Source organism: Lolium rigidum, chromosome 5, assembly GCF_022539505.1.
Source record: "Lolium rigidum isolate FL_2022 chromosome 5, APGP_CSIRO_Lrig_0.1, whole genome shotgun sequence".
Classification (NCBI taxonomy): domain Eukaryota; kingdom Viridiplantae; phylum Streptophyta; class Magnoliopsida; order Poales; family Poaceae; genus Lolium; species Lolium rigidum.
Window position 1 is genome coordinate 197,152,664 of NC_061512.1, and position 8,918 is coordinate 197,161,581.

An 8,918-nucleotide genomic window follows, 5' to 3' on the forward strand; every position below is an offset into this window, starting at 1 on the left:
TATGTCGCTATATTGTCATTCTTTCTCGAACTTTTCATATCTATCGGGTGCGTGACCAGCGCTCCCGATGGGAGTAGCCCCCGAGGCTATGAACAAATGCTTGTATTTGGTCATAGGCTCTCGCCAGTTCTATTTTGTCATACTCGAATTTTTATTTTTTCCAAAGTAGCCCCCGAGCATTTGAGCAAAAACTTGTATTTGATCAAAGGCTTATCGAAATTATCAATAGTCTTTGTCTGCCGCCAATTTCATTAATCTTCATAGCCGAGATTTTTTTCTTTTTGCAAGGTGACATCATCACTGACGATAGCCACGATCACTGTATCGGGAAGACGCGAGTATTGCTCTCTCTGCCTTGCGGGCCCGAAATCCTTATCAAGTTGACACATCGTGCAAGTGGGGGACACACGTCTCCACTTTACCTGGCGCACGTACTGTAGCGCCTGTTCTTTTCCTTCGTAGTGAAAATACGCTTTTACCCCTTATCCACGTGTACAGCATCCATCTCACAATTTTTCCATCCAACGGTGCGTCGATTCGTCGATTCTCTATTTAAGGTCATCTTCTTCCTCCGGTCGCCCTTTCGCTCGCGCCGCACCTCTGCTCTCCTCTGCAAAAATCCCCATTGCGCCCAACACTTCTTGAGCTCAGCCACACTCCCACTTTTCGCCTACACCATAGTTGATGCCACCGCGCGCACGACTCACGAGGCACAGCACCCCCGACTCGAAGATGGCGGCGGAAGATCTGGGGAACACCGAGTGGGAGAGATCCAAAATCTCCGCCCAAGACATCAACTTGCTGAAGAAGCTTGGGATCAGCAAGAAGAAGGAATCGCTGCGCTTCCCCATCGAGGAGAGCTATCCATCCCCTCCAATCGAGTATCGGGTCAGTTTCGTTGACCACCTCATCCGCGGCCTTTCCTCCCCCATTCACGATTTTCTGCGTGGGTTGCTCTTTGTGTATGGATTGCTACTTCACCATCTTACTCCCAACTCCATCCTCCACATCTCTATTTTTATCACTCTTTACGAGTCTTTCCTTGGGGTCCAACTGAACTGGGCTCTCTGGAAACGCATCTTTCTTCTCCGCCGCAATGGCTCTCTATAACATAGGTGGCGTTGTTATCTGCGTCCGCCCTGACGTCGAATACTTCGACGTCAAATTCCCTGACTCGGTTCAAGGGTGGCGCAAAAAATGGTTGTATATCCACGAAGAAAGCCTCGACTCGGCAGAACACAACACTCCCCCTTTCGATGGCAACGGAATAATCTGTCGCCGCCGGTCCTGGGATGCAGAGGCTAGCGACGAAGAAAAAGCGGCGACAGAGGCGCTGATGACACGCATCCGTGAGCTGCAAAATACCCGTGGACGAGAATTGTCGGGTATCCAAATCACAGCATATTTCCTTAGGATTAGGGTGCAGCCTTTGCAAGCTCGCAAAAACCCCCTTTGGATGTATTCTGGCGACAAGGATGTGGATCGCCTGTCGATAGATTTACCGGTCAAGGACTTAGAAAAACTTGTCCGGAAAATCTCGTCGCTTAGCAAGAAAGACACCGTCCCATCATCTTGCCGTGTGACACCATATAGCGCCACCAACGCGCTCCCGCAGGTAATATATTTTTATCGTCTGCTTGTTCATTCACTCTCTTCTTTTTTTTGTACTGCCATTTCTTCGTCTGCTGTTATTGATACAAATTCCTGTCGATACTCTTTCTATCTTGTTCAGAGCCATAAAACTGCGTCACCTCTTCCTCCCCTTCCCGAAGGTGGAGAAGTCGAAGAACGGACTGTTGTCACCGACGACAACCAGGGTACTTCTCGCCCTGAGAGTGAAGTCGCGGGTTTTCAAAAATCCACGGCTTCCTCTGAAAAAGAAGTCGATTCTGAGGCTACCGAATCGGCACACTCTCTTCCCTCCGCTGTTTCTCCAAGGAACAAGAGAAAAAGGGACGAAGTTGCCGATTCTGGCACCTCCAAAGTTGGCGCACCTCCTGCCGAAGAAGTTGTTCCTACTGAAGAAAGGACAACCTTCAACCCTTACGAGGATGCCCTTGTCAGCTCGTAAGTCCTTGCTACTCTTTTTTGCTCTCGATATTTTGTCTGTGTTGTTTCTTATATTGTCGCCGTTTTATTGTAGTGGTGACGAGGATGAAAATCCACCTATTGACGCGGCTGCTCGAACGAGTACGTCACGTACTTTAATTGTCTCTGAAGCTCAACCTGATGGGGATGAAACCTCGCCTCCTCAGCAAGACACCGAGCATCCAACTCCAATTGCAAGCTGATACGTCACAAACGTATCTATAATTTCTTATGTTCCATGCTACTTTTATGATGATACTCACATGTTTTATACACATTTTATGTCATTATTATGCATTTTCCGGCACTAACATATTGACGAGATGCCGCAGAGCCAGTTGCTGTTTTCTGCTGTTTTTGGTTTCAGAAATCCTAGTAAGGAAATATTCTCGGAATTGGACGAAATCAACGCCCAGGGGCCTATTTTTCCACGAAGCTTCCAGAAGACCGGAGGAGAGACGAAGTGGGGCCACGGGGCGCCGCCACACTAGGGCGGCGCGGCCTAAGGGGGCCCGCGCGGCCCTAGCGTGTGGGGCCCCCGTGACTCTCCCGACTCCGCCCTTCCGCCTACTTAAAGCCTCCGTCGCGAAACCCCCAGTACCGAGAGCCACTATACGGAAAACCTTCCAGAGACGCCGCCGCCGCCAATCCCATCTCGGGGGATTCAGGAGATCGCCTCCGGCACCCTGCCGGAGAGGGGAATCATCTCCCGGAGGTCTCTTCATCGCTATGATCGCCTCCGGATCGATGTGTGAGTAGTCCACCCCTGGACTATGGGTCCATAGCAGTAGCTAGATGGTCGTCTTCTCCTCATTGTGCTATCATGTTAGATCTTGTGAGCTGCCTATCATGATCAAGATCATCTATTTTTAATCCTACATGTTGTGTTTGTTGGGATCCGATGAATATTGAATACTATGTCAAGTTGATTATCAATCTATCATATATGTTATTTATGTTCTTGCATGCTCTCCGTTGCTAGTAGAGGCTCCGGCCAAGTTGATACTTGTGACTCCAAGAGGGAGTATTTATGCTCGATAGTGGGTTCATGCATCCATTAAATCCGGGACGATGATGAGAAAGTTCTAAGGTTGTGGATGTCTTGTTGCCACTAGAGATAAAACATCGATGATTTGTCTAAGGATATTTGTGTTGATTACATTACGCACCATATTTAATGCAATTGTCCGTTGTTTACAACTTAATACTGGAGGGGTTCGGATGATAACCTCGAAGGTGGACTTTTTAGGCATAGATGCATGCTTGGATAGCGGTCTATGTACTTTGTCGTAATGCCCCGATTAAATCTCATAGTACTCATCATGATATATGTATGTGCATTGTTATGCCTTCTTTATTTGTCAATTGCCCAACTGTAATTTGTTCACCCAACATCTGCTATCTTATGGGAGAGACACCGCTAGTGAACTGTGGACCCCGGTCCTATTCTTTACATCCGAAATACAATCTACTGCAATTGTTCTTTACTCGTTCTTCGCAAACAATCATCATCATCCACACTATACATCTAATCCTTTGTTTACAGCAAGCCGGTGAGATTGACAACCTCGCTGTTACGTTGGGGCAAAGTTCCGTGATTGTGTTGTGCAGGTTCCACGTTGGCGCCGGAATCCCCGGTGTTGCGCCGCACTACACTCCGCCACCAACAACCTTCAACGTGCTTCTTGACTCCTACTGGTTCGATTAAACCTTGGTTTCTTATAGAGGGAAACTTGCTACTGTGCGCATCACACCTTCCTCTTGGGGTTCCCAACGGACGTGTCAACTACACGCATCAAGCAAATTTCTGGCGCCGTTGCCGGGGAGATCAAGACACGCTGCAAGGGGAGTCTCCCACATCCAATCTCTTTACATTTTTTTTTGTCTTGCTTTACTTTACTTTATTTACTGCTTTGTTTGATGCGTTATATCAAAACACAAAAAAATTAGTTGCTAGTTTTACTTTATTTACTGTCTTGTTCTCTATATCAAAAACACAAAAAAATTAGTTACTTGCATTTACTTTATTTACCTTTAGTTTATTTCATCATGTTTCCTCCTAAGTTCACTCTGAAAGACATACCGGTAGGACGTGGGTCTATAATTGGGAGAGATAATATAGAAGATTTGTTCACTCATGTTAGTACCACTGAAGATTTTGAAGATAGACACTTGGTAGAACTTGCTCCTACTTATGAAATTGCTGTTGCTTCTTTAGTACACATGTTGGAAACTAAATTTGTTAATCTTAATCCTATAATCCAACACATGTTTCTCACACTCGGTGATATGGAGGAAGGGGAAAAGAAAGATTTTGTTTTAGAAACTCTCCTTAAAGAATTTGGTGGTGTAGCAAGAGAGGCTAGAAAGGTCCTTATTAAATATAAGATGCTTGGCTCTTATACCAATTTTGTTAGTATCCTTGAAAAGATGGACATGGAGAGAGTAAGGTACACTAATAATATTAATGATGGTGGGGAGATTAAGACAACAATACCTTGTAAGCTCCTAGGAATGAGTGACGCTCTAGAAAATAACTATGGTTGGCTTGTACCTGAAAATTTGTTTGACGAGGATAGCAAACCTAAGAATAATGAAAAGGGAGCCTCTGAAACTCACATAGATAAGACAAAATGCATAGTTGAGAAAACTCCCAACACCCAAGCTGATGCTTCGTCTCTTGATAATACTTGATACACACTTTCTGCGCCTAGCTGAAAGGCGTTAAAGAAAAGCGCTTATGGGAGACAACCCATTATTTTACTTCTGCACTTTTATTTTATATTTGAGTCTTGGAAGTTGTTTACTACTGTAGCAACCTCTCCTTATCTTTATTTTATTGCATTGTTGTGCCAAGTAAAGTCTTTGATAGTAAAGCCAATACTAGATTTGGATTACTGCGCAGGAACAGATTTCTTGCTGTCACGAATTTGAGCAGTAGTCTCTGTAGAAAAATCGAAAAAATCTGCCAATTTACGTGCGTGATCCTCAGATATGTAGGCAACTTTCATTCAATTTGGGCATTTTCATCTGAGCAAGTCTGGTGCCACTTTAAAATTCGTCTTTACGAACTGTTCTGTTTTGACAGATTCTGCCTTTTATTTCGCATTGCCTCTTTTGCTATGTTTGATGGATTTATTTGTTCCATTAACTTTCAGTAGCTTTGTGCAATGTCCAGAAGTGTTAAGAATGATTATGTCACCTCTGAACATATGAATTATGCACTGACCCTCTAATGAGTTTGTTTCGAGTTTGGTGTGGAGGAAGTTTTCAAGGGTCAAGAGAGGAGGATGATACAATATGATCAAGAAGAGTGAAAAGTCAAAGCTTGGGGATGCCCTCGTGGTTCATCCCTGCATATTTTAAGAAGACTCAAGCGTCTAAGCTTGGGGATGCCCAAGGCATCCCTTCTTCATCGACAACTTATCAGGTTCCTCTAGTGAAACTATATTTTTATTCCGTCACATCTTATGTGCTTTACTTGGAGCGTCTGTTTGTTTTTGTTTTTGTTTGAATAAATCGGATCCTAGCATTCTTTTTTTGGGAGAGATACACGCTCCGCTGTTTCGTATGAACACATATGTTCTTAGCTTTATCTTTAATGTTCATTGCGAAAGTTGAACTATTTCATTCATTGTTATATGGTTGGAAACGGAAAATGCCGCATGTGGTAAATGGTTTAATGTCTTGAATAATGTGATACTTGGCAATTGTTGTGCTCATATAGATCTTGTTTAAGCTCTTGCATCATGTACCTTGTACTCATTAATGAATAACTACATAGAGCTTGTTAAAATTTGGTTTGCATGATTGATCTCTAGAGTCTAGATATTTTCTGGTTGAGGTGTTTGAACAACAAGGAGACAATGTAAAGTCTTATAATAGTTACAATATGTTCATATGTGAGCTTTGCTGCACCTTTTATACTTGAGTTTGCTTCAAACAACCTTGCTAGCCTATCCTTGTATTGAGAGGGAATTCTTCTCGTGCATCCAAATCCTTGAGCCAACAACCATGCCATTTGTGTCCACCATACCTACCTACTACATGGTATTTCTCCGCCATTCCAAAGTAAATTACTTGAGTGCTACCTTTAAAATTTCTATTCTTTACCTTTGCAATATATAGCTCATGGGACAAATAGCTTAAAAACTATCATGGTGAAGAATATGTACTTATGTGTTTTATTTCTTAATAAGTTGCTTGTTGAGCGGTAACCATGTTTCTGGGGACGCCATCAACTCTTTTACCTTTGTTGAATATCATGTGAGTTGCTATGCATGTTCGTCTTGTCTGAAGTAAGAGCGATTTTCACAATCAAATGGTTTGAGTATGCATACTGTTAGAGAAGAACATTGGGCCACTAACTAAAGCCATGATTCATGGTGGAAGTTTCAGTTTGGACAATAATCCTCAATCTCTTATGAGAATATATTAACTGTTGTTGAATGCTTATGCATTAAAGAGGAGTCCATTATCTGTTGTCTATGTTGTCCCGGTATGGATGTCTAAGTTGAGAATAATCAAAAGCGAGAAATCAAATGCGAGCTTTCTCCTTAGACCTTTGTACAGGCGGCATAGAGGTACCCATTTGTGACACTTGGTTGAAACATATGCTATGCAATGATAATCCGTGTTAATCCAAGCTAATTAGGACAAGGTGCGAGCACTATTAGTATACTATGCATGAGGCTTGCAACTTATAAGATGTCTTATACTTAACACATATGATTTATTACTACCGTTGACAAAATTGTTTCTTGTTTTCAAAATGAAAAGCTCTAGCACAAATATAGTAATCAATGCTTCCTTCTGCGAAGGGCCTATCTTCTACTTTATTGTTGAGTCAGTTTGCCTATTCTTTCTATCTTAGAAGCAAACGCTTGTATCAACTGTGTGCATTGATTCTTACATGTTTACTTATTGCACTTGTTATATTACTTTGTGTTGACAATTATCCATGCGATAAATATGTTGAAGTTGAAAGCAACCGCTGAAACTTATATCTTCCTTTGTGTTGCTTCAATGCCTTTACTTTGAATCTATTGCTTTATGAGTAACTCTTATGCAAGTCTTATTGATGCTTGTCTTGAAAGTATTATTCATGAAAAGTCTTTGCTATATGATTCATTTGTTTACTCATTATCTTCATCATTGCTTCGAATCGCTGCATTCATCTCCTATGCTTTACAATAGTATGATCAAGATTATGATAGCATGTCACTTCAGAAATTATCTTTGTTATCGTTTACCTACTCGAGGGCGAGTAGGAACTAAGCTTGGGGATGCTTGATACGTCCCAAACGTATCTATAATTTCTTATGTTCCATGCTACTTTTATGATGATACTCACATGTTTTATACACATTATATGTCATTATTATGCATTTTCCGGCACTAACCTATTGACGAGATGCCGAAGAGCCGATTCTTTGTTTTCGCTGTTTTTGGTTTCAGAAATCCTAGTAAGGAAATATTCTCGGAATTGGACGAAATCAACGCCTAGGGGCCTATTTTTCCACGAAGCTTCCAGAAGACCGGAGGAGAGACGAAGTGGGGCCACGGGGCGCCACCACACTAGGGCGGCGCGGCCTAAGGGGGCCCCGCGCGGCCCTAGCGTGTGGGGCCCCCGTGACTCTCCCGACTCCGCCGTTCCGCCTACTTAAAGCCTCCGTCGCGAAACCCCCAGTACCGAGAGCCACGATACGGAAAACCTTCCAGAGACGCCGCCGCCGCCAATCCCATCTCGGGGGATTCAGGGGATCGCCTCCGGCACCCTGCCGGAGAGGGGAATCATCTCCCGGAGGTCTCTTCATCGCCATGATCGCCTCCGGATCGATGTGTGAGTAGTCCACCCCTGGACTATGGGTCCATAGCAGTAGCTAGATGGTCGTCTTCTCCTCATTGTGCTATCATGTTAGATCTTGTGAGCTGCCTATCATGATCAAGATCATCTATTTGTAATCCTACATGTTGTGTTTGTTGGGATCCGATGAATATTGAATACTATGTCAAGTTGATTATCAATCTATCATATATGTTATTTATGTTCTTGCATGCTCTTCGTTGCTAGTAGAGGCTCTGGCCAAGTTGATACTTGTGACTCCAAGAGGGAGTATTTATGCTCGATAGTGGGTTCATGCCTCCATTAAATGCGGGACGAGTGACGGAAAGTTCTAAGGTTGTGGATGTGCTTGTTGCCACTAGGGATAAAACATCGATGCTTTGTCTAAGGATATTTGTGTTGATTACATTACGCACCATACTTAATGCAATTGCACTGTTGTTTACAACTTAATACTCGGAGGGGTTCGGATGATAACCTGAAGGTGGACTTTTTAGGCATAGATGCATGCTTGGATAGCGGTCTATGTACTTTGTCGTAATGCCCCGATTAAATCTCATAGTACTCATCATGATATATGTATGTGCATTGTTATGCCTTCTTTATTTGTCAATTGCCCAAGCTGTAATTTGTTCACCCAACATCTCGCTATCTTATGGGAGAGACACCGCTAGTGAACTGTGGACCCCGGTCCTATTCTTTACATCTGAAATACAATCTACTGCAATTGTTCTTTACTGTTCTTCGCAAACAATCATCATCATCCACACTATACATCTAATCCTTTGTTTACAGCAAGCCGGTGAGATTGACAACCTCGCTGTTACGTTGGGGCAAAGTTCTGTGATTGTGTTGTGCAGGTTCCACGCTGGCGCCGGAATCCCTGGTGTTGCGCCGCACTACACTCCGCCACCAACAACCTTCAACGTGCTTCTTGACTCCTACTGGTTCGATTAAACCTTGGTTTCTTACTGAGGGAAACTTG